Source organism: Notechis scutatus, unplaced genomic scaffold (assembly GCF_049901735.1).
Source record: "Notechis scutatus isolate UNSWTSFEM ecotype Mainland unplaced genomic scaffold, rNotScu1.2 NSCUSCF38, whole genome shotgun sequence".
Lineage (NCBI taxonomy): Eukaryota > Metazoa > Chordata > Lepidosauria > Squamata > Elapidae > Notechis > Notechis scutatus.
The window spans coordinates 1-26,692 of record NW_028263156.1 but is presented as its reverse complement, the minus strand read 5'-3'; the positions used below and the strand labels follow the sequence as shown (position 1 = coordinate 26,692).

Here is a 26,692-nt window from a genome sequence, read left to right as displayed (position 1 = left end):
TTAAGTTTTCACAATTAGCTGCTCTTTTGTATTCAGATTTGGTCTTATTAACATAATGTAGCACTTGGGAATAAAGATGCAGCCCAGCAGGCCAGCACTGGAGGCCAAGATGGAGAAGATCTGCACAGCCACCATGTATTTCCCTTTGGTGCTCAGGTAGGTGGGTACAAAGGAGATCCAGACACTGCAGAAGAGTAGCATGCTGAAAGTGATCAGCTTGGCTTCATTGAAGGCCCCTGGGAGGTTCCTGGCCAGGAAAGCCACCACAAAGGAGATGGCAGCCAGGAATCCCATGTAGCCGAGAGCAACATAAAACATTGCAAGATATCCTTCATTACATTGAAGCACAATCTTTCCTGGTTGAGACTGTATGTCAGAATCAGGAAATGGGGAGAGACCACCAGCCAGATGCTGCAGATGATCACCTGGACACTGGAACAAGAAAGGATGATGGAGTTGGTTAAACTCTTTCCAAGCCATTTTCTCACTCTGTTTCCTGGCTTTGTGGCCAGAAAAGCCAACACAACTGTGATTGTTTTGGCCAAGACAGAAGAAACAGCCACTGAGAAAATGATGCTGAAGGTAGTTTGTCGGAGAAGGCAGGTGGCTCTGTTTGGTCGTCCAATGAAGAGAAATGCGGACAGGAAGGAAAGCAGGAGAGAGGTGAGGAGGATGTATGAGAGGTCCCGGTTGTTGGCTTTGACAATGGGAGTTTCTCTATATTTAACAAAGATTGCAAAGACAAGAGTAATAATTAAGGCCAAACAGGATGCAAGAGAAGTTAAGGTGATCCCCAGATTGTCATTGAAGGCCAGGTAACTTAATTCCTTAGGGAGACATTTATTTCTCTCCTTATTTGGATGTTGATCTTCTGGACATTTGGTGCAATAATCTGCATCTGAAGAGAAGAAAAATAGTGCTTATCATCTCCAGCCACAAGTCTACCTTTTCTATGCTACCACTAGAGATGGTACCACATGCTACCACATGGCTAAAAAATAGAAAAACCAAAGGTACAATTTTATGGACTGTGTTTAATTATAATAAATCCCAGGGCACCTTTCTCCTTTTCAGTCTGGGAGCTCAGATTAATGAGTTGCGAGTTCACCATCTTTCTATTCAGGTTAATCTTATTAATACATATGTTTTGTTTAATAAGAGAGTACTGCTACTGGATGGATTTGTTACTGGCTGACCAGGGGTGGGATTCAACCGGTGTAACAACTGGTTCGATGAGTGCACACTTTGTGTGTGTGCACACTAAAAAATGCTTCATGTATGCAGACAGCATTTGCAACTCACCTGCTGCGAGCCCTGTGTGTAAAACAGCTGATGTGCGGCACCGCTGTGCTGTGCAAATCAGCTGAGCTGGAAAACCTGAAAATCAAGCACAGACTAGAACCGAGGGAGGCATGTGGGCCTAACAACTGTTCATCAGAGCAAGCTGGTGCGCTCAAAGCTGATGTTTGGAGCTACCAGTTCTTCTGAACTGGGCTGAACCAGTAGAATCCAACCCCTGTGGCTGACCAACTGCACTTAACCTGTAGTCCTTCATGGAACTGCAACTACATGAAGGGAAGTATGCAGTGGGTACTCCAATCTCCTGTCTTAGGCCCAGTACTCTTCCACATCTTCATCAATGTTTTAGATGAGGGGATAGAAGGGGAACTCATCAAATATGCAGACGACATCAATAGTCAACACTTTTAGAAAATAGGCTTCGGATACAGAAGCATCTTGAGAGACTTGAACAGTGGCCCCTATCTAACAAAATGAAATTCGAAGGTGAAAAATAGTAAAGTACTACATTTAGGCAAGAAAAACCCAAGTGTAATCCATCGCTGGAGGTTTTCAAGAAGAGATTTGACAGCCATTTGTCCAGAATGGCATAGTTCATTGTCCAGAGTGAGCAGGGGGTGGACTAGTAAATCTCCAAGTTATTTTCCAACACTGCTATTCTATTATTGAAGGAATGTTTCACTCTGGAGTCACCAACTTTCCTGAGAGGAGAATGATAATACATATGGTCTCCTGCCACTAGTCTAGCTTTTCTATGTCACCACCAGAGATGGTCCATGGCTAAAAACATAGAAAAACCAAAGGTACACTTTTAGGGACTGCGATCAACTGTCTTAAATGCCAGGGCATCTTTCTGCTTTTCTGTGTGGAAGCTCAGATTAATGAGTTGCCAGTTCATCATCAAGTATCTTTCTATTCAGATTATTGGAAGTAAACCCTAGTTCAGTTCCAAGCTGGGAGAAAGATGCTGAATGGTATAGTTTATTGTACAGAATAAACAGGGGATTGACTAGAAGACCTCAACAGTCCCTTCCAATTTTGCTCTTCTGTTATTAAAGGACTGCTTCCCTTTGGAATCACCCACCTTCTTGAGAGGAGAAGGTCCCTTCTGCACAGGGAACGCAGCTGTAGCAGCAGATGGGCTTCCCTTCCTGGCTCTCCCTGAAGTATCCAGAACGACAACTTTCCACGCACCTGGAGGGAGGCAGACTCTGAGCACAGAAGCCAGGACATAAATATTACAGTTCATATCAAAGGAAAGGAATAGTAGAGCCAGGCCAAATTCAATTGAAATTTAAGCCTGTAACAAAGATTAGGCGCATTTAATGGAAGCAGCAGTTTATCCAGGGAATCTTCCTTCTGTGAGAACAGAGCTGAGTCTAGGGGAGGTTTTCTTCTTTTCTGCCTCCAGACCAGTGGTGGGATTCAAAAATTTTTACTATTGGTTCTGTGGGCATGGCTAGGGGACATGGACATGTGACTGGGTGGGTATGGTTTTTGGTAGGACTCTCCCCATTTTTTTGTCTTCCTGGGCCTTAGGAAAGCCTCCTGGACAAAGCAGTAAGCAAGTGAGGGAATCCCAGCACAGCTGATCTTAGGAACAGCTGATTGTCGGAGGGGAAAAATACTTTAAGGAGTGATGGGTGGGCGAGCATCGGGCAGGCAGGGCAATCGAGCAGTGGCGACTGGGTGAGATATGTGGCCAGCCAGAAGTTACTACCGGTTCGCGACCCATGCCAAATCCTTACTACTGGTTTGCCCAAACTGGTGCAAACCGGTTGAATACAACCACTGCTCCAGACTGTGGAATACTTAGCAATGGGAAATTGGTGTATGTTTGCCTCAACTTTGTTGGCTTTTGAGAGAAATAATAAAATAGAGCTCTTCCAGAAATCCTTATTAAGAGCCACCATTGGGAAATGTTTATTGCATTACATGTGTTTTATTTTGGTAAAAAATATATGAGTCACACGATCATGTTAGTCCAAACTTGCAAAAAAAAAGAAACAAGCGAATTATCTCTTCCTGTGAATCTGCTGCTTCAGGTTGTTTTGCAACGTTTGTCTATTGTTCATTATCAGTTGTAGTTTGTGGGTATTTCTGGATAGACCAGAGCCTCAGTGGTGCGGTGGTTAGAGTGCAGTATTGCAGGCCACTTCTGCTGACTATTGGCTGCTTGCAATTTGTCAGTTCAAATCCCACCAGGCTCAAGGTTGACTCAATCTTCCATCCTTCCAAGGAGGGTAAAATGAGGACCCAGATTGTTGGGGGCAAGAGGCTGACTCTGTAAAACCACTTAGAGAGGGATGTAAAGTATTATAAAGCGGTATATAAGTCTAAATGCTATTGCTATTGCTATAGATCTGGCTAACTCACTGCAACCAACTTGCTGCGAAAAGAGTTAGACTAATATCAAAGAAACGGTGGGATAGAATCATGAAAGAAAGGACACAAAAAAAGTGAGAAAATGAAATCTGAATAGCAAACATTTAAAATAATTTTTCAATTATTTTATAATAATTAAATTGAATTGTTGAATTGTCCTGTGGTGAATTGTGCTCAGCAAGTTGTCCAGTGGTGATATGCTACTGGTTCAGCCCAGTTTGGACGAACTGGTAGCCAAAAATTCCTACCGGTTCAGCCGAACATGTAGTAAAAAATCCTCTGATGATCAGCTGAGAAGAGAAAGAAGAGAGAAAAGTGCAGAATCGGCCCTTTTATCCACCCCTTTCTGTTCTTTATCCTCTCAGCTGATTGGCGCTGCAGGTCTCAGCTGGTGTGTGAAAGCTGCATGCGCGCAATCAGGAAATCCGTAGTGGAAGAGGTAGGATCCCACTGCTGAAGTTGTCCCATGGTGAGTTGGCCATAGTGAGTTGGTTCTGGTGAGTAGGCTGTGGTAAGTTGGCTGTGACAAGATGGCCATGGTGAGTTGACCCATTCCATCTTGGGACTGGTCCACATTTGTAACATACACCAGTTATAGAAAGTGTTATGAAAATAAGAATAAAATGTTCAGATAATCCAAACTTTCTGAATCAGGCATATTTATGGAATATGTAAACCACAAGAGTTGGATGAGGCTCTGCAACTCTTCTGAAACCTTGAAGGGCTTCAGAGACTTTAAAGAAACTGTACTAAACGGATGACAATGCTGAAAGGTAAAATAGGAATGAAATAGTTTCCTCCACCTTGTTAAACTTTTGGGGCCAGAGAGCAGCTTGCTGGTCAATGACAAAGATGGGTTCCTGGGAACTCTGTCTCGCGTAACTCCCAAACTTCACTCTGGCTACAGACTTGTTGGGAAACCACAACCAGTTCACAAGGTCAAAATCAGCTGCCAGCTCGCCATTCTTGCCCAGATACACCCCGTCCATGGAATTGTAAAACTGAGAGGTTTTCAGGAAAGGGTGAAACTAGAAAGGTAAACACATTGACATCAACAAGAAAAACCCTATAGCATTTTATAGAAGAAAGAATCAGTCTCCATGGTATCATTCCCATGATGGAATCCTTCAGTCCAATAGCAAAGGAAATAGTTTCACATCAAGGAAGAACATGGATGTCACCGCTCCAGCTAACAAACTCCAAACCCATAAACTCTGAGACAAGCATTTTCTCAAAGTTCCATTTTATTAGAGTTGTCACATCTGGGAAAACCAGAATCTGAGAGTTTTGAGTTTTTCCTTCCCAAAAGAGAATTCAAAGATTCATCCCCTGCACCCACCAGTCCATCACATGGTCCAATCAAATCTTCATTCCAACTGGAGACATCCCTCTGGACAGTCCTCTACAGGTGCAGGGTGACATGTCCTTGACTTTCACAGAAAGAATGTTGTTGAGTCTAATCTTCCACCTCTCTATGAAACCCCTTCCCAAATTTCCTGGAAGTAAATGGAGCAGCCTCGAAGCTTCTAAGTAAAATATGACTTTCAAGGCTCACAATGGACATGTTTCTCCTGACTTTCTTCTGCAGTGTTTTTTCAACTTTCCAGACATTAATCCCAACTGATTAATGGTCCTCTATTCAAATGGATGTGAAACATTACTGTCTGGAGAAACCCAATTTTCCTCGAGTATTTTTTTCTAGTATGTGTTATGAGATGTGGAAGTTAAACCCCTTTGATGGATTCCTTCTCACTGTTGTACATTTGCCTCCAAAATGAAAACTACTTCTAAAAGTAAAACATGACCTATACCTATACTTACAGTATTAATAATAAAAAATGAAAAATGAAAAAAGTCAAATGAAATATAAATAATAAAATATAAAAAATAAAATAATATAATAGAGAAAATAATAAAATCCTGCATAATTAATGTTAAAAATAACTATTAGAATAGAATAGAGCTGGAAGGGACCTCAGAGGACTTCTAATCCAGCCTCTTGATCAAGCAGGAAACTATCTATACCCTATATTGAGCCATGGTGGTGCGGTGGTTAGAACACTGTACTGCAGGCAAATTCACCGACTGCCAGCAATTCGATTCTGTCCAGCTCAAGGTTGACTCAGCCTTCCAACCTTCTTCTGAGATTGGAAAAGGAAGGGACTGGATTATTGGGTTTGTGTTTGGTTCTATCAAATACCTAAAGAGTATACAAATGGTTATGGTGATCAAATTATATTCATATATGTTTTTTAGAGAAGTGGCTGTCCAGTTTCTTCTTAAAAACCTCCACCCACAATTTCTGAAGATTCCATTGGTTAATTGTTTTAGTTCTAGCTTGTTTCTCTCCTTGATCAGTCTCCACCCATTTTTTCTTGTCTAGCCTTCTGGTGCTTTGGAAAATAATTTGACCCCCTCTTCTTTGTTGAAGACCATCTTGAAATATTGCTATTGTCAATTCATAAAACATTTTGTATGCACATTTTATAGTTTTCAACAGAAAGAAGGGGCGTAGTTTCAAAGAGTAGGCAGCAGTGTGGAATCGAAAGTAATTTCCATTCATATTTTCTTCAGAGACTGATTAAATGACTGAAGCTTCTGCCATGCAAAAATCCAATTGGAGAGCTTGATTGATGACTGTTGTCTATGGATGTTTTTCATTGGATGATACACCCAGAGGGGTGGGGAGTGGGAAGCAGGATCAAGGGTGACAGTGAATTACATATCTCAGATTTTGCTATGCCCAGGCTAATGCTGGATGTAGAATGTTAACTTCTAATAAATCCTTTTTAGTTTTGGGAGTGTGGCTCGAGGCTCATGATTTAATTGCAGTAACTGCCGGAATCCTGACAGCTATCATGTCACCCCTTTTCTCCAGACTAGCCAACCCAAATCCTGCAACCGTTCTTCATATGTTTTAGTCTTCAGGCCTTTAGCCATTTTAATTGCTCTTCTCTGCATTTTTTACAAAGTCACAACATCTTTTTTGTAGTGTGGTGACCCATGTGGGATGCAGTATTCCAAGCGTGGCCTTACTAAAATGTTATAAAGTGGTCCTAATATTTCCTTTGAACTCTGGTGCTGGAGAAGACTCCTGCAAGTCCCATGGACTGCAGTGAGATCAGCCAGTCAGTTCTAGAGGAGATCAATACTGATTGCTCTTTAGAAGGCCAGATCCAGAAGTTGAAACTCAAATACTTCGGCCACCTGATCAGAAGGAAGGACTGACTGGAGAAGAGCCTAATGCTGGGAAAGATTGAGGGGGAAAACAAAAAGAATGGGATGGCAGAGAATGAGGTGGCTGGATGGAGTCACTGAAGCAGTCAGCGGGAGCTAAAATGGACTCCAGAAGAGGGTAGAGGACAGGAAGGCCTAGAGGAATGTTGTCCATGGGGTCACGATCAGTCGGACATGACTTCATAACTAACAACAACAACAACTAATATTACACGTGATTTTGATTCTATGCCTCTGTTTATACAACCATTACATACAATTATTTATATAATCATTATATTCAACCAAGATTTGATTGACAGAGTAGCAAATACCTGCCAAGGCTGTATCCTTTTCAGTTCCGAGACCTTTCCATCTTCTTTTGGCATCCTCCATTTGGATATGGAGATCAAGGCAACACTTAGGGCTCTTGCCACAGCCCAGACAGAGTTGTAAATGTGATGGTTGTCCAGAGAAAGGCTGGCTTCTATCTCCTTCTGCTTTAGACTTTCCATTTGTTCATTCTCTCTGCATCTCAACCAGCCTTTAACCAGCATGTTTTTTAAATGAACACAGAAAAGCTTTGTTACCGAATTCCAAGATTGAAGGAAAAAATTGATCAGCGTCATCCTTTATCCATTTCTTAGCCTGGATGGAAATGGTGAACATACTGTGAACCTGTTGGAAATCTTGATACCACATATTAAAAGTGAGATCCCCCATGGCTGTCACGATCCAGACTTTCTTTAAGGAAGAAATTTTTGAGAGTTGCAGAATTGCCTTGTCAACGAATGCCATCCCATAGAAATAGGAAGATTGCAACATGGTCTCGGCATAGTAAATAAACACATTGACTTGCTTCCATTTGAGATAAAAATCAATTGTTAGCGTATATTGATTGGTATTGATTCCCGATAGGCTTTGTGAGAACAGAGCACAAATGCCATTTTGGGCGAGTAAGGGTCTTAATGTTTTCATGAATGTTTCTCCGTTGTCTGATTCTGGAGCAACGAGAGCCACTGAGGTCCATTTGAAATACTGGATCATTTTAACAATCCCTGTGTATTGGATCCCTTCTTTTGGGAGCATCTGATAGAAAAAAGGGAACTGGGTTTTATCATTCAGGTCATTCGAAACAAAAGCATAAGAGACCTGCACGGAATGGAAGGAATTGACAATGATCCGTAAAATGACTGCGTGCAGTTTAAAGTATATCATTTTAAAACAATGGCTATAATGCAGAAGTTCCAACCTTTTATAAAGAGCACATTTTTGTAATATATGAGTAACATAGAATAGAACAGAATAGAATAACTGTCGCGTCGAAGCGACCGGTCTGTTGTTTCGATCTCCTGGTTTGCTTGCTGAATTCCTCTCAGAAAGCAATTTAGTGGAGCCCTCGCAAGGGTGAGTGCAAAGCACGAAGAAAAAAAGACACGAAACAAAAGATTTCTTCAGGTGAGGCAGCACATCGCCTGGGGCAGATGGAATTATCCCGGCTGAGCCTGAGACAGATGGGATTGTTCAGGCTGCCAGCCTGCTTGCGCTGTCCTCTTTTATTGTACTGAATAAAAGAGGGAGGGTGAGGGGGATTGCAGGAAGACAAAGAAGTTACAAACTTTATCTTTGAGACCAGGCTACGTGATACAAGTAACGAACTTTGTGACTGATAAACATGTTTTACCGAATACACATCTTTTATCTGACACAGACCTCTGTGAAACTAATCTTATCAGCTCCTTTTTCCTGTCAGCTTGGTGAACTTTGCTCTGAGAGGTATACGTGCTGAGCAGGATTTGTCTTATGGAAAAATACTGAGACAGAATAGCCACAATTCCTCCTTTTCTTTATTTTTTGTGCTCATGATTCTAGGTAGAGTCCTTTCTCCTCCCGAGTAGTCCCATAAGGTGGCAACAAACCCTTCAGTTTGTTGGTGCCTTGCAGAACCAACTCATATGAGGAAAAGTCCTCATCCCCCAAATCATGACTTGGCAGAGTTAACAAAACTTCTTTGGAGAAAAGGAGTTATTAGTGTCTATTTCTTCCTCTGACTCTTGGTCAGAGTACCATTCCAGCAAAGGTTTTTGACAAGGTCTTTTGATTCAATGATGGATGTGAGAAAGCTAACTGTTTTTTGAGTATTGTTAACTTCATTATCAAGTGTTTTCAAACGATCAGTTTTAGATGAATCATTAAGTGTAGTTGCTAGCAATGTGTAAGAAGAATTAACCAACTGTACTAATGGATTCACCTGAATATTGGGTTTTTGTAGAAAGTTTGATTTCAAATTGGGATTGGGACCAACATCATAATTAGACATGGATATAGAAAGACGAATTGTAAAAATATTCCCTTCATCTCCTTGACCATCCCACTGACGTCCTCCCAAGTGAACCCAACCATCCATTGTTTTTTTTGCAATTGTCTTTCCTTGTGCAGTAAAAGTGATTCTGAGTGGATTTATTCTCTGTCCACAACAAGGCCATTGAGAGCAGGGAAGATGTGCTTGAGCACGGGTAATATGAATATAGTCATTTTGGTAGGTGCTTCCCACCAGATATGACCTGTGGATACACAACTCCATTCTTTACAATATCTGTCAACTACCCCACCGCAGGCAGAACGAGAAGTACCAGTACTATGAGCAGGACAAAAATATAGTCTAAAGTTGTCAGCAGGTGCTGGAGAACAGGAGCCTTGCTTGTCCCATGTATCAGCTTGTAGTTTTTTGTCTGCAAATTTTTCTACTCCTGTCCCCATTTCAGCAAAATCCATGAAAAGCTGAGGAAACCATGGCCATCGAGTATAGTTAGTGGTGGTATTTAAAATTTTTCCTTGAAAGTCAAGGATAGTCCATGTATAAGTTTGAGGTTGATGTTCATTTGTAGAAGATGATTGTATGCTTCGAGGAGTGCGATGATAGCCAAATCTTGGAACAACATGAGATGCAGACTGCTTAGAGATGGAGTTGTCAGCGATGAAGGCAGGATACCCAAGATGGCGAGCTCGAATGAGAGCTGTAGTCTTGCGATGGATGTCATCAGGGATGAGGTAGCGTCTTCGCACGACAGGTGGTTTGTAGCGATCAGGAACCCAGGAAGATGAATGATGCCATATGCATTTGGTGACATCACAGGGTGGAAAGCAGCAGCGAAGATGCCAGCGTAGTTTATCTCCAGGAAAAGTTGTCTCAGAATTAGCTTGAGATGGCAACGTAAGTAAAGCAGAGGATAGTGGAGGAGATGCCACTGAAGAAGTGGAAAGCAATAGAACAGTGTGATTGAAATAAGTGTGATTGTGAAAAATCCTAAGCAAGAATAAGAACCTATAGTAAGCTGAGTGACATGTATAGTTAAAAATATTAAACAAGGAGAATAGTAATAGTAAATAGTTATGTCAGAAGTAGGAGAAAGAAAACTACCATTGTGTTGGAAAACATAATTACATGCAGAAAGAAGATTATCTTTAAAAATAAAGGTAACAGTGTCAGCAAGGAAAGCAAAAATAGCATCAGGAGATGCCTTAAATTGAGAAAAGACAGGAAGTATTGATATCAGAAGAAAGATTAGAGTTAGAGTCAGGTTTGCCATGGTAAGGTCTGACACAGCGAGCAGGAACCCAAAGCACTTTCGATCAGGAAGTTGGACAGCAGCGTAACCTTTTCCCAGGTAATGAGCTGTGCAGGACCTTTCCACGCAGGATCTGGAAGCTGTCTGAAATAAACAAGAGGACGGGAAGAGGGAACTACTGGCTTGGTGAAATGGCGAGAAGCCGCTGTGGAGGGAGGAGAGCCAGTAAGATTGAGAAAGTTAAGAGTGTACAGACAAACATTTAAGATATTTTGCAACGTGGGAGGTTCGGGGCCTGAGCCTTTTTTTCCCCAGATGCCGATCAAGGGTTTGTTTCAAAGTTAGGTGCGATCTCTCCACAATCGCTTGACCTTGGCTGTTGAAGGGTAAGCCAAACTTATGTGTAATGGCCCACTTATGACAAAACTCAGCAAAGGGAGAACTGACATAAGCAGGACCATTATCTGTTTTGAGAATTTTTGGACATCCCAACGTTACGAATGATCGAATACAGTGATTAATAACATTTTTTGTAGCCTCTCCTCTTTGCAATGTTGCTATAATAAACCCTGAATAAGTATCTACTGATACATGAATGTATTTCAGGGAGCAAAGGGAGGATAATGAGTTACATCCATTTGCCATGTATCACAGGCTTGAGTACCCCTAGGATTAACACCTTCAGGGATACCTTTGGCCTGCAAGCTACATGTTGGACATTGTTGAATTATTGCCGTGGCTTCTTGATATGTAATTCCAAATTGTTGCACCAGGGCTTTCCTGTTTTGATGAAAATAATCATGACTCTCCCCAGGTGAAAGCTGTTGGAGAAGGGGAGAGGAGGCCATAATTTTACAAGCCTCATCTGCCATATGATTGCCTTCTGCTAGGAATCCAGGCAATTGCTGATGACTTCTGATATGGGCTACAAATAAAGGTTTCCCTCGCTTTTTCAGCAGTGTCTGAAGCTGTAAAAAAAGTTTCATTAGAGAGGGAGGGGTAACAGGAGAAATATATGCATCAAAAATATGAGCAACCATCTGAGTAACATACATGCTATCAGATATTACATTTAAAGATTGTTGTGAAAAAAAGAGACAACGCCAATAGGAAAGCAGCTAATTCAGCTTGTTGTGCTGATGATTGTGAAGTAGTTAAACGTTTATGCCATTGAGCATTTTCATACCATGTACATGCTCCAATATTTTTTGAACCATCAGTAAAGACAGTTAAGCCTTCCTTCAATGGCTGTTGGACAAAAGGTGATTGTAAAACAAAAGGAACTGTTTTCAACACCTGCAGTCGTGAATCAGAAGGAAGGTGGCACGACACTTGGCCACACCAATCTTCCAACGCATCCTGCAGTGTTGTGGAAGTCTGAAAAAGAGGTTCCCATTGAGTAATCTTAAAAGGAATATACAATGTAAAAATATCCATTCCCATTAGAGCTTTGGTTCTCTTACGCCCTTTTTCTATAAGAGAAGCCATTTGTGCTGCTCTAGTAAAAATAGATGTTTTTGGAGTGTGTGGTAGGTGTAACCATTCCAAGATATGAAGATTTTTTGTATTTGATATTTGAATAATTATTGCAGTCAGTAGTTGATGAGTGGAAAGAATAGCAAGAGAAGGTGGTGTGTCTGTGAGTGCACGATTTACCCATTGAGTTGCTAGGGCTGTGTTTACTTGTTTTAAAGCTTCTAGATGCTGATCTGAAAGATAGACCTTATCTGCAGGATTTTTCAATCCTACTAGTGCTTGAAAAAGTGGTGATAGCATCTGTGTGGTTAGAGCAAGATATGGTCTAGCCCAGTTAATAACCCCCAAGCACTGCTGTAATTGAACCAATGTTGTTGGCTGTGGAAGTGTGAGTGAAGGAATTTGTGGAGATGCTGTAGAAGCTAAAACCTTGTGACCTAAATATTGCATTGGGTAGTGAGACTGGATTTTTTCAGGTGCTATATGTAACCCTGCTTTTGCTAATGTGGTCAAGAGGATCGGGAAAGTTTTTTGAACTGTCCCCTTTGGCCCATCAGCAGCAATTAAAATATCATCCATGTAATGATATACAAGAAAACTTGGAAATTGAGATCTATAAGGATGCAGAGCCTCATTGACAAAAAATTGACACATAGTTGGTGAATTAAGCATACCTTGTGGAAGAACTTTCCATTGATACCTAGATGTGGGTTTAGAATTGTTAAGCTCTGGCACTGTAAATGCAAAGATGATCCTATCCTTTTGTGCCAAAGGTATAGAAAAGAAACAGTCCTTTAAATCTATTATTATGAGATCAAATCCAGCTGGGATCAAATTAGGATTAGGCAGACCACACTGCAGTGGCCCCATGGGTTGAATAATTAAATTCAAGGCTCGAAGATCATTAAGGAGACGCCATTTGCCAGATTTCTTTTTAATTACAAATACTGGGGTGTTATAAGGACTGGTGGATGGTTCAATATGTCCCTCTAATAACTGTTGATGAACAAGAAGATGTAAAGCCTCCAATTTTTCTTTGGTGAGAGGCCATTGATCCACCCAAACAGGAATAGAGGTTTTAAGAGTAAGAGATAAAGGAGAAATAGACATTTGGATAGAAAAACTATGGTATCTGAATATAAGCCTGAAATTGAGAAAGTAAGTCACGTCCCCATAGATTACAATGTAGAGGAAGAATATAGGGTTTAAGATAAGCAGTTAAAGTAGAATGCTCAGTAGAAGCAGAGAGCCAATGAGAGCTGACCTTAGCAGCTTGAGCTCCACCTACACCCTGCACTGAAGAAGCTTCTGTGAGAGACCAAGAAGAGGGCCATTCAGAAGAACGAATAACAGAAACATCTGCACCGGTGTCAATCAGACCTTCAAAAATTCGACCATTGAGTGTAACAGAAAGAGTTGGTTTTGAAGCTTGAACAGGCTGCTGTAATGCAAACAAAGAAAGTGGTTCAAAAAGAGGCAAAATTATAAGTGTAGCCACTACTGTCCCCTTTTTTAAAGTAAAGCAACGATCTCCTATTGCAGCCAATGCAAGATTATTAAGAGCAGAAGAATCATATAAGTAAGGAGCTGCAACCACACCTTCTATTGTAAGAGAAGAATTGGGAATAAGCAAGACAGGTGTGGAAGGAGGTAAAGGTTTGAGAAGCGTTGTAGTTAAAGGAAGAGTAAAAACAGCACCAGGATCATCATACACAAGATCCTCTAACAATACCACAGGGAATGTTGTGACAGGTAATTCAGCCTTTGTGGCGGGGCTAGCTGAAGACCCCTCAATTAGTTTCCCGAAGGCTGAGAGGGAGAAGGATTAGAACGACATTGTGAAGCCCAATGATAGCCTTTCCTGCAGCGAGGACAGATAGTTTTTGGCTTAGATGAGGAAGATGGACCTCTGGTTTGGCCACGAAGAACAGCTCCACCCCCTGGCATACGACATTGATTTTTAAAATGTCCTGGCTTGCCACAGTTAAAACAATTGCCATTGCGTGTTACAGCAAAAGCATCAGGAGGAGAAGTGGAAGCAGAATTAGAATTTGGTAATGAAGCAGTGATAGCAGTGGCAAGCATATCCATTTTATGAGTAGTTGTTCCTACAATTCTACAGAGTTGTAAAAACTCAGCCAATGTCACTCCTGGCTTATTAGCGACTGGCTGTAGAATTTTTTGACAATCATGATTTGCATTTGAAAAAGCCAATTTTATAAGTAATTCTTGTTTAGCAACAGAATTATCTATCTGTCTATCTAGGGCTGTCTGAAGCCGACTGATGAATGAAGCATATGGCTCATCAGGACCTTGCATAATTTTTAAAAATGCTTGAGTGGACTGCGAATCTGAATCATCCACTCGCTTTAAAGCATTCATAGCACACATATGAATAATAGCAAAACTACGACGGGGAGAATTTTGTTGTTGTACTAGAGTGGAGAATTGACCTTTGCCCATTAAATGATCTACAGTTACTCCAGCAGGCAAACCCCTACGAATTTCAGCCTCAATACCTTTTTCATATTCAGATTGCCACACAACATATTGCGCTGGAGTCATAAGCATAGAAAAAAGCATTTTCCAATCAAACAATAACATAACTGTATTAGCTGTAACCAAAGAATCAAGTATTCCCCTAGTGAAAGGAGAATGTAATCCATAAGTTGTAACTGCATCTTTAATATTTTTCAAAACTTTAAACTCAATGTTACTATGAACATTGCCTCCTGCTGCTCCAGGGATGATAGTCATAGGATAAGCAGAAGGATCTTCTGTTTCTAAAGATAGAGGTGATGACAGAAGATTAGTTATAATTCCTCCCACAGGTTTCATAGGAGAAAAATCAGGAAGAGAAGAAGGAGAGGAAGGAGGAGGGGAAGAAATGTCAGGATAAGTAGGTGGTAAGGAAGAATTTGTATCAAGATGAGCTGCAAGAGGCTTGGAAGTTTTTAAATTAGAAGAAGGGGAATCAGAGGAAACAGGAGAAAAAGAATTTTCAGGAAGACTAGAAGATGGATAAACAATTGTTATAGCAGCCATTATTGCTCTCCAAGAGATAAGTATATCCATGGGAGCTCTGGGAATTTCATGTAGATATTTCCCTAATTTTTCCCATTGAGAATGGCTAAGAGTTCCAGCAGATGGATAGGCTGGACAATGTGCCTCAATATAAATTATAAATTTATTTAAAGATTTCTTCGAAATTGGGTACACAGTTGTACCATTAATTTTCTGAAAGGAATTAGCCTTCTTCACTAGACTATAAAGTTCGTCCCTGTGCCCTGACGAAACTTGAGAAAGTGAGGAGCCCATTACTTACGTTCGTACGAAACCTATGCCAGGTGCGTAGCAATGGGAGTGAAGGCGATGCACCTCTAGACAGAAGTCACACCTTGGAACCAGAAAATCGAAGAGATCCCGGACGAATCAAGGGATCCCGGACGAGCCCCCAGCTGTCGCGTCGAGCGACCGGTCTGTTGTTTCGATCTCCTGGTTTGCTTGCTGAATTCCTCTCAGAAAGCAATTTAGTGGAGCCCTCGCAAGGGTGAGTGCAAAGCACAAAGAAAAAAAGACACGAAACAAAAGATTTCTTCAGGTGAGGCAGCACATCGCCTGGGGCAGATGGAATTATCCCGGCTGAGCCTGAGACAGATGGGATTGTTCAGGCTGCTAGCCTGCTCTGCGCTGTCCTCTTTTATTGTACTGAATAAAAGAGGGAGGGTGAGGGGGATTGCAGGAAGACAAAGAAGTTACAAACTTTATCTTTGAGACCAGGCTACGTGATACAAGTAACGAACTTTGTGACTGATAAACATGTTTTACCGAATACACATCTTTTATCTGACACAGACCTCTGTGAAACTAATCTTATCAGCTCCTTTTTCCTGTCAGCTTGGTGAACTTTGCTCTGAGAGGTATACGTGCTGAGCAGGATTTGTCTTATGGAAAAATACTGAGACAGAATAGCCACAAATAACAGAGTTGGAAGGCACCTTGGATGTCTTCTAATCCAACCCCCTGCCTTGGCAAGAAACCTGTTGTGAACTAAAGAAATGTAATTAATAAAGATTCATTTGCATAGCAGGATCATAATCCTGCTCTTTCTATTGGCCCATTTAATGGCAAGTTATTATTGGTTCATTCTGAGCAATCTGATTGGCTATTAGCGGTCCGAGTCCCATTGGACGAGGTTCAAACCCTATAACAACATCCATTGATCATCCGGATAGCAGTTCACTCTATAAAAGGGTGGCTGCTATCCGGGTTTTTTTTGTCTCTGTTATGCTTGTGAATAAAGAGCTGAAGTTCACGGTTTACAGTCTGGTCTCCGTTCATTAAACCCATGCCTCAAACTTAACACTGGCGATGAAGGTGGGATGCGGAGACAATAGAGCTGGCTAAACCCTACAGAGCACCAACCGAAGCACGTGGCTGAGAGCGCACCTACATCGGCAGGATGTCAGGTGGCGCTATACCACCCGCTCCTTTTGACCCAGAAAAAGAAGACTGGGAGTTGTATATGGATCGTTTTCAGATGTTCTTGGAAACCAACAATTTAGAGGACGTTTCCACCAGCAAGAAAAGAGCAGTGTTTCTGACTCACTGCGGGCCTGCCGTATTCCGGGTGGCTAAAGCACTTGCAAAACCGGCTGAAGTAAAAGAAATGGATTGGGACACCCTCGTACCTCTCCTGCGGGCTCATTATGCATCCGCTGCATCAACACTGGCCCGAATACGCGAATATTACCAGAGGGACCAACAGAAAAACCAGAGCTGCATAGTTCTGGGATTAGATGCACCACACGGGGACATAGAAGGCCTATGGAGAAAGGCAACGTCAGCTTTCCAAAGGCCGTCACCTATGCTACTGCAGCAGAAGAAACCAGGAAGTCGGCTGCTCGAAGGCGCCGCAACCACGCACCGCTTCGTCGACTCGCCCATGACACTTCACCTGGTTTAGAGAAGTTCTCGGCAACAACCCATCACAAGAATCGTAATCCAGAGAGTGATGAAGAAGAAGTCATCAGGATTCTGGGCAATCAAAGTCCACGAACTCTAAGGACTCCGCACAAATGCACAAGTTGTGGAGCCACCCATAAAAGAAGCAACTGCAAATTCCGCTACGCACTCTGCCACGCCTGTGGGAAGAGAGGCCACATCGCACGGGCCTGCAGAAGCAAGAGAGAGTCCAACCCGAACCGAAGGGAGAGCAACCTCCGACAACCCACAAGAAACGTTCTTGTAAATTGGCATCGCTTGGGTAACCAAGAGAACAACCACTCCTACAGAAACAGGGCACCGGCTCTTCAAGCAAAACGGGAAGAGGCACACCAAACGACAACCATCGGCCACGCTTCACTACTAGACGCACAGAAAATCCGAGTGAGAGTCGCCATCGAAAACCAACCTTGCCAAATGGAAGTCGATTCGGGGTCGTCCCTCTCGATGGTTTCCTGGAAGACCCTCAAACAACTCATCCCTGCCATCCGTCGTCAGGATCTCAGCACCCAGAAGATCGTCCTCAGAGATTACCAGGGGAACACGATTCCAGTCACCGGCTTGACTCAAGTTCGAGTAACTTTCAAAAATCATAGTGCAGCACTTCCATTGACTGTCGTCGATGGTAACCGGCCCAGCTTGCTAGGCCTACAATGGTTCGCCCCACTAGGGATTGAATTAGCCGGCATTCACCATGCCAAGAGCGATGATTGGGAAGAGGGCATCATCCAAGAATTCCAGGATGTGTTTTCGGACAACTTAGGCAAGTACAAGGGGACCCCTATATCATTTAGCCTCAATCCAGAAGTAGCCCCTATCCGCCTTAAGCCTCGTCGGGTGCCATTCGCCCTTAAACCCAAGATCGACGAGCAACTTGATAAGTTAATAGCCCAAGGGGTGTTGGAGCCTATTGACCATTCCCGTTGGGAAACCCCAATCGTAACCCCTATCAAACCCATGGGTCAATTAGAATTTGTGGAGATTACCGCGCCACCCTGAACCACGCACTCCAACAGAGCGCTTATCCAGTGCCTGTGGTTCAACATCTTCTCCACTCCCTGGGCGGCGGGAACATCTTCGCAAAGTTGGACTTAGCGCAAGCGTATCAACAACTACCTGTTGATGCGGAAACCGCAGAGGCACAGACTATCGTTACACACCGAGGTGCCTTTAACTGCAACAGACTCCAGTTTGGAGTGAGTGTAGCCCCAGGGATATTTCAGAGTCTAATCGAGAGACTTTTGCAAGGCATAAAAGGGGTTGTGCCGTATTTTGATGACGTTTTAATTGCTGCCCGTAATAGAGAAGAGCTCGAACGGCGTCTCAGACTAGTTCTGCATAGATTCAAAGACGCCGGTCTCAAGGTGAAAAAAAATAAGTGTCAACTGTGTACTGAGCGGGTGAAGTTTCTTGGGTATCTCCTCGATAAACAAGGGATTCACCCCACCGAGACCAAACTCAAAGCAATTAAAAACGCCCCAAGACCTAAAAGTAAGGCTGATCTCCAGGCCTTCTTGGGACTCATTAATTTTTACAACATCTTCTTGCCTCACAAGGCAACAGTAGCCGAACCCTTACATCGACTTCTCGACAAGAAAGCTATTTGGGTTTGGGGTCACAAAGAGGAGCGCTCTTTCAGAAAGGTGAAAGACTTATTAACCTCCAACGCTGTGCTAATGCAGTACAACGAGACTTTGCCATTAAATATTACGTCCGACGCATCACCGTTTGGGGTTGGAGCCATTTTGAGCCATGTGTTACCAAACAGGAATGAGGCTCCTATTGCGTATTTTTCCTGCACGTTATCAAAGGCTGAACGAAACTATAGCCAACTTGACAAAGAGGCTCTTGCTATTGTATCGGCCGTGAAGCGATTTCACGAATATGTTTACGGGCGGCCCTTTATTCTAGTTACAGACCATAAGCCTTTACTTGGCATTTTATCAGGTGATAAACCAACGCCGCATATATTGTCGCCTAGAATGACTCGCTGGTCAGAATTCCTAGCAGCCTACAACTACATACTGCAGCATCGCCCGGGGAAAGCCATTCCCCACGCTGACGCTTTGAGCCGTTCCCCACTTCCGGAAACCGTCAGCGACCCAGCTCCAACCCTCACTACGCTGCAAATTGAAACCCTCAACTCACCGCCACTAACGGCAAGGGATATCACCGCCGACACAAAACGGGATGCTATCCTCGCAAGAGTTCTCAGTTGGGTCAAACGCGGGTGGCCAGTCAAAGAAACTTTTGCACCGTTCAAACACCGGCAAACGGAACTATTTTCCCAGAAGGGCTGCATCCTATGGGGAGATAGAGTCGTCGTACCAGAGAGACTGCAGCGACTCATGTTGCAAACCCTGCATGAAGGACATCCGGGCATCGTCCGCATGAAGGCTCTCGCTCGAAGCTACGCGTGATGGCCAGGCATCGATAAACAAATTGAAGCCTGGGTAACCACGTGTAGAAACTGCCAAGAAGTCAGCAACGCCCCACCGAGAGCAATTCCCACCGAATGGGAAACTCCTCGAGGCCCGTGGGTCCCGCATCCACATTGATTTCGCGGGACCCACTAAAGGACACACTTTTCTCCTAACCGTGGATGCTTACTCCAACTGGCTCGAAATCCACAAGATGAAAAGCACAACTACTGACTCCGTTATTAAAAAAACTAGATAGATTATTTGCAACACACAGGTTTCCGGACGTTCTAGTTTCCGACAATGGACCCCAGTTCACTGCTCTCACCTTCGAACAATACTTGGCGGACCGGGGCATCCGCCATGCCCTAACTTCGCCGGCTCACCCTGCGGCAAACGGTAGGGCGGAACGGATGGTCCAATTCGTTAAAAAGACACTACAAAAAATGGATCCGGGGGACATTGACACTAAATTGAACAAAATACTCTTACTACAACACATTACCCCCCACAGTGTCACCAACAAGACTCCAGCCGAACTTTTAATGGGGCGAAAGCTTCGCTCCCACCTCGACCGATTACATCCGTCGTATTCGCCAGAGAAACCTTGTGGATCCAGCGGAACGCATCGCCAATTCAAGGTAGGCGACTTGGTCTACGCCAAAAACCTTTCCGGCGAACCGTTGTGGGTCCCAGCCACCGTAGTCTACCTCACTGGCCCTAGATCTTACCGCCTTAAGATGACAGACGGCAAGATATGGAAACGCCACATAGATCAACTTCGATCTCATTTACAACCCAATATCCGCGACCCCCCGGACTTCCAAACTCAAGGGGGAGGGAATACCGAGGGGGATGAAGGCCGTATAGACGATGACGTAATCAAGGACAGACGGCCGCTAAACCTAGTACTCGCGCCACCTGAAGAAGGTCCGGGATCGGGGGCATCCTCCCCACAGAGGAACACCGTAGTAGAAACATGCCTGCCCGATCCAGGAATGGACTTAAGGGACCCTGATAGTATCGAAAACAGCACCGTGGAATCAACCCTGTGCGAAGACGAGCCTTACGTTCCGCCGGAACCGAACTTTAAACAAAAACCGGTGGAACAGCGAAAATCGAATAGGCAGGTAAAACAACCTGCATACCTGCGCGATTACGTCACCACGGCCGTCAAACGGAACCAAGGGGGGAGGGGTGTTGTGAACTAAAGAAATGTAATTAATAAAGATTCATTTGCATAGCAGGATCGTAATCCTGCTCTTTCTATTGGCCCATATAATGACAAGTTATGATTGGTTCATTCCGAGCAATCTGATTGGCTATTAGTGGGCCGAGTCCCATTGGACAAGGTTCAAACCCTATAACAACATCCATTGGTCATCCGGATAGCAGTTCACTCTATAAAAGGGCGGCTGCTATCCGGGTTTTTTTTGTCTCTGTTATGCTTGTGAATAAAGAGCTGAAGTTCACGGTTTACAGTCTGGTCTCCGTTCATTAAACCCATGCCTCAAACTTAACAAAACCACTTCAGGCAAATAGTTATCCAACATTTTAAAAAAAAAAACTTCCAGTGTTGGAGCATTCACAACTTCTGGAGGAAAATTGTTCCACAGATTAATTGTTCTAACTGCCAGGAAAATTCTCCTTAGTTCTAAGTTGCTTCTCTCCTTGATTAGTTTCCACCCATTGCTTCTTGTCCTGCCCTCAGGTGCTTTGGAGAATAGTTTGACTCTCTCTTCTTTGTGGCAGCCCCTGAGATTTTGGAAGACTGTTATCATGTCTCTCCTAGTCCTTCTTTTCATTGCACTAGACATACCCTGAAACCGTTCTTTATATGTTTTAGTCTGCAGTCTCCTAATCATCTCGGTTGCTCTTCTCTGCACTCTTTCTAGAGTCTCAACATCTTTTTTACACCATGGTGACCAAAACTGAATGCAGTATTCCAAGTGTGGCCTTTCCAAGGCATTATAAAATGGTATTAACACTTCACGTGATCTTGATTCTATTCCTCTGTTTATGCAGCCTAGACATGTGTTGGCTTTTTTGGCAGCTGCTGCACATGGCTGGCTCATATTTAAGTGGTTGTCCACCAGGACTCCGAGATCCCTCTCACAGTTACTACTATTGAGCAAGGTACCACATATACTGTACCTGTGCCTTTGATTTTTCTTGCCTAAATGTAGAACCTTATTTTTTTCACCCTTGAATTTCATTTTGTTAGATCGTGCCCAATGTTCAAGTCTGTCAAGGTCCTTCTGCATCTTGAGCCACAGTTATACTGAAAACTTCCACACTTACTTGTGGGATTTTGTAGATGCTGACCATGGTTGCAATGTGGCGGGAGAGGTCAGAATCGGTCCCTTCAAGGAGAGCCAGGATATTTTTCTGTCTTCCACATTTGTAGTTTGGAACATTTGCTTCTCCAGCAGAAAGCAGATCTAGCAAGGCTTCAGCATTCATCTCTGCATTGAAATGATTGTCATAGACGTTGTAACCCAGAGTGATGTTGGGTAAGATGAGGGGATTCCTCTTGATCTCGCGGCTGGCGATCAAGAAGGACAAGAGGTACCAGATCGGTAGTTTTCGATTCCTGCAAATCAGATGATGTATCGATATGCCAAATTCAGCCATAACATCTCATTTACTTCTACCTTCTTTCACATCCAGAGAGAGAAACAGCAAATTTAATTCAGGAAGAAAAATACTTGCAGTCTTTGACATAAAATCATTAATTTAGTGACTGTTCAAAGTTACAATGACATTGAAAAAAATGACTCATGACCATTTTCACATTTACAACATTGCAGCACCCCTGTGGTCATGTAATCAAAATTCAGATGCTTGGAAACTGATTCATATTTATGACACTTTAGTGTCCTGGAGTCATACAATCACCTTTTGCAGCCTTCTGATTAGCCAAGTCAATGACAAAACCAGATTCACTCAACAACCATGTTACTAACTTAAGAACTGCAGTTATCAACTTAATAACAGTGGCAAGAAATGGGGAAAAATCTAACTGAACAATTGGCTTACTTAGCAATATAACTTTTGAGCTCAACTGTGGTCATAAGTTGAGGACAACCTGTATGATAGGCCTGAATGATATTAGGTGTGATGGCTCTCATGATTGGTGGAAAGGTCACAGACTTAACACATCTATAAAAAGGAAGTGATAAGAAATTTCATTAACAACGAGAACACTGTTGCTGACCAACCCCAGCTCGAGTTGGAACCCCAAATTATTCTTCTGACACCCACAACTTCCACACTTGTGGGAAGTGAGAACTTAAGGGACACAGAGGCACTCTTCGGATATTGTCAACAGCATACATGATTTTTGCTTTTTTCTGAAAATCAGACAACATTGGTCCAAAGGAATTTCTCCAGCCAAAAGAGCATGCTGGGCATTTGATGGCTGGGTACTTCAGGGATTGCAATAGCAATAGTATTGAGTCTGTCATCTGCACCTCTATAACTGTCTGGTTTGTTTCTGTAACCCAACAAGACAGACACAGACTTCAGAGAGTAATTAGGACTGCAGAAACAACAATTACTACCAACCTGCCTTCCACCGAGGACCTGTATACTCTACAAGTCAAAAAGAATGCTCGCCCCTCACATCCTGGACACAACTCCTACCCTCAAAATGATGCTAGAGAGCACTCCACACCAGGACAACTAGACACAAGGACATTTTTTTCCTGAACGCCATCACTCTGCTAAACAAATAATTTCCTCAACACTGTCAAACTATTTGCAAAGTTTGCATTAATGTTACTATTACTATTAATCCTTCCATCCTTCCTTTCAACCATCTCCTCCCACTTATGACTGTAACCTTCTTGCTTGTATTCTAACAATTTGTATTGACTGTTTCCTGGTATGAGTTGATTGCTTATTGTACCCTATGACTATTATTAAGTGTTGTACCTTATGATTCTTGACTCTTGATGAATGCATCTTTTCTTTTTTGTATACTGAGAGCATTTGCACCAAGACAAATTTCTTGTGTGTCCAATCACACTTGGCCAATAAAAGGATTCTTATTCTTATTCTTAGTAGTTAGACTTATGTACTGCTACATAGTACTTTGCAGTCCTAGGCCATTTACAGAGTCAGTGTATTGCCCCCAACAATCTGGGCCATCACTTCGGAAGGATGGAAGGATGAGTCAACCTTGAGCCTGGTGAGATTCGAACTGCCAAATTATCGGCAGACAGCAGTCAGCAGAAGCAGCCTGCAGTTCTGCCTTCTAAACACTGTGCCACCGCAGCTCTCCATATCCTTTCTCACCACCACCAGCAATTTAAGAGGGACAAGATAATGATAAGAGAGTGAAATACATGCAGGGTAAAGAAACCTAGCAGCTTTTGGAACTTTCATTCCAAAATTATGACTCACCACTGGAAACGTTGGCTGGAGGGGATCTGGTTGAAAAGGTAAAGTGGATTTAGACATTTCCTTGCAGTGATGACTCCTCCAAAGAGATAATCACCTGGCTTGAAATAGTTTTTCCACTCTGCTGGAGGTCGTTGTGAAGTCAAGGGACATTTTGCCTTCAGCATCCCCCCAGGAATCGGGGGAAGGAGAAGCAGAAAAAAGAAGAGACTCACTCCTTGCATAGCTGGCATAGCCACTTGCTCCTCACAGTTAGGAAAACTGGGAAGAATGAAGAGCAGCCTAAGTCTTAGTTGGCTTTCCTTAGCTTCAGGTAGGAAGGCGATCCTAGCAAAGGAATCTTTCTTCTTCTGTACCCTGATCTTCAGCATCATTTCTCAGTGTCAGCAGAGCTTTATGCTGCTCTATTTACAGGCTCAAGGCAAGATATCACCCTTGGTTTGTCTCTGCTCTGGTTTTTGATTTAAGACAATCTTGAGAGAAATCTCTGGAGATTTGTTCAGAAGGCCAACTGAAGAAATTACACGGAGAGGAAAATCAGCTCAGTCACATCCTGGATTCACTCAAGGGGGAGGGCAGGGGAGATGCAGCCAGAGAAAAATGTCCCAAATGGACCAGATGTGCTTCCTTCATTTCTGATATTCATTTCATCATGTTTTCCTGAGGGGATAAATTTAGCAGTTTGAAGGAGTATAGTGATCAAACCAATATTTGCTGTTTGCTTCTGATATAATATACCGCTAAAAATCATGTATTAGGAATTAACCTTTGTCATTGGCTTCTGCTTATATTAGTCTATACTGTCAGAAGTTACTTGTTAGGAATTAATTCTAGCTTAGTAAATTGTAGCCTTGATACTGGCTACTATTAGTACAAAGTTTGTTATCTTGTTTCTGTCTCTTGCTTCTGTTCTTGGCTTCGAAGCTAGGCACATCCTTAAAAGTATAGAAGAAACTGTTAACCAGGAATATCAGGCCCAATAGATAAAAGAACCAGAGTAGGGAGTTTCCTGCCTCATAGATTCTGAATCCTGAAACCATTTTCTGCTAAATAAACAACTTGGCCAGGGAGGGAAACCTCCCCTATAGGAATGCTCCATAGATAAGGTGGGCAGAGACAGGGACCTGAACAAAGAAGGCCACGTTGTCTCTCATTGGGTAAACTTTGTTTCTAATGGGGTAAAATGTGTATAATACTCTGAGCCACTCTTGTAAGGGTGTGGCTATTTCTTACATGCATTTTGTCTGTATGTTTTGGACATAGTATTCACCCAGACTTTTTACTTTGGCCATAATAAAAAGCTATTATTTTTTGCAAGCCTCATCTTGTGTCTTACTCTCTTTGGCATTTCAGTGGCTTTGGGGAAACTTCTGGGACCTTACAGTTTTAAATATAGTTCCTCCTCCTTCTCCTTCTCCTTCTCCTTCTCCTCCTCCTCTACAACCACCACCTCCTCCTCCTCTTCCTCTTCCTCTTTGAATCAACCTTGAGCTGGTCAAGATCGGACTCCCAGCAGTGAGCAGAGTTAGCCTGCAATACTGACTTCTAACCACTGCACCACCATGGCTCCATTAAGCAAATGCTGAAGTTGTGAAATGAATCCATTTTATTCAATGGACATAATTTGCCAGAAACCAAAAGCCAGAAAGCAACAACAAAATATATTAAAAAAATTAGCAGCAACAAATCAACCATGATCAAATAAATCATGGTCATGTGACTGCAGAATGCTGCAAATGGTTGTAAAGGAGAGCCAGTTGCCAAGCAACCCAAATGCAATCATGTGATCACAGGGTGCGTGTGCAGTCTTTATAACTTTGAAATCGGGGTCCTAAGTAGCTTTGAGGGAGTGGCCTGTTGTAACTTCAAATGGTCACTAGGCAACCGGTTGTAAGTTGAGGACTATCTGTACAGTGGGACTGCTCCAGAGCCCCTCAATGTCCCCACATGAGCCCAGGAGACATGGCTTGTTTATGGTGGTGCCTGTGCTATGGAGTATTCTCACTCAAAGATGAACAGATTGGACCTACTATTGTTTCAGAAGATTGAGAAAGCCTGGTTTATTCCCCCGCATTGGTCAGGATGTTAGTTACTGCACCTCAGGTATGTGAAGTTCTGGTGTGTATTTTTAAGAGGGGGCTTGACTTGTTTTTTTATTTTGTTCACAGCTCAGAGTTTCATTGGATAGAAAGGAAGTCAGATAATATTAATAAACCAAGGCAAGTGGAACAAGGATCTAATAAAAGAACTTTCAAACACGTGTCTGTTTCTTTCTAAAAACAGCTGAAATAATGAGAAACCGCCCCCAAGAACAAGGTATTAAATGTTCACAATTAATATAACTGCATCTTTGTATTCAGCTTGTTTTTAATAAGATGATGTAGCGCTAGGGGATGAAGAAATTCACATTCATTTAATAAAAGGTGTTTGATCAGGACAAAGAGTTTGCTTAGTGCTTTTTGGGGAAGCCTAGGACAGAACACCAACATAGGAGGCCAAGATGGGGGCATACCTGCATGGTTTCTGCAATTCTTGAGAGATAGAGAATTATCACACAAGGAAAACAAAACTGAACTTCACTAAAAAAAGGGGGAATTATTAACTCTTTGTACCTTAAAAGAAGTACACAAAAATATATACAATATTTCAGAAAGACCGCACAGTGATTAGGGAAGTTTGTTACAAATGACTTTTTCCAAGATGGGAGATGCCACAGTTTAATGTCAACTTGTAAAACATTCCTATGTCTGTTTCCAAGTTGTCATAAGAAAGAGGGGGTGATCTTGAAGGAGCATAGGGTAAATGAACTCAGAAGCACATTCCAAGCTTATCTCACAAAGTTTGTAACTGAGGCAACCGGGTATTCTGGGCACGAAAATCCTCTATTGGAGAGTGTGATTGACGACAACCAGAACATGT

The 26,692-nt window shown here is 42.7% G+C and overlaps 1 pseudogene; it reads right to left on the bottom strand.

Moving 5' to 3' along the window:
* On the bottom strand, positions 1-21,919 carry LOC113427558 (vomeronasal type-2 receptor 26-like; annotated as a pseudogene).
* Positions 21,920-26,692: the final 4,773 nt, after the last annotated feature.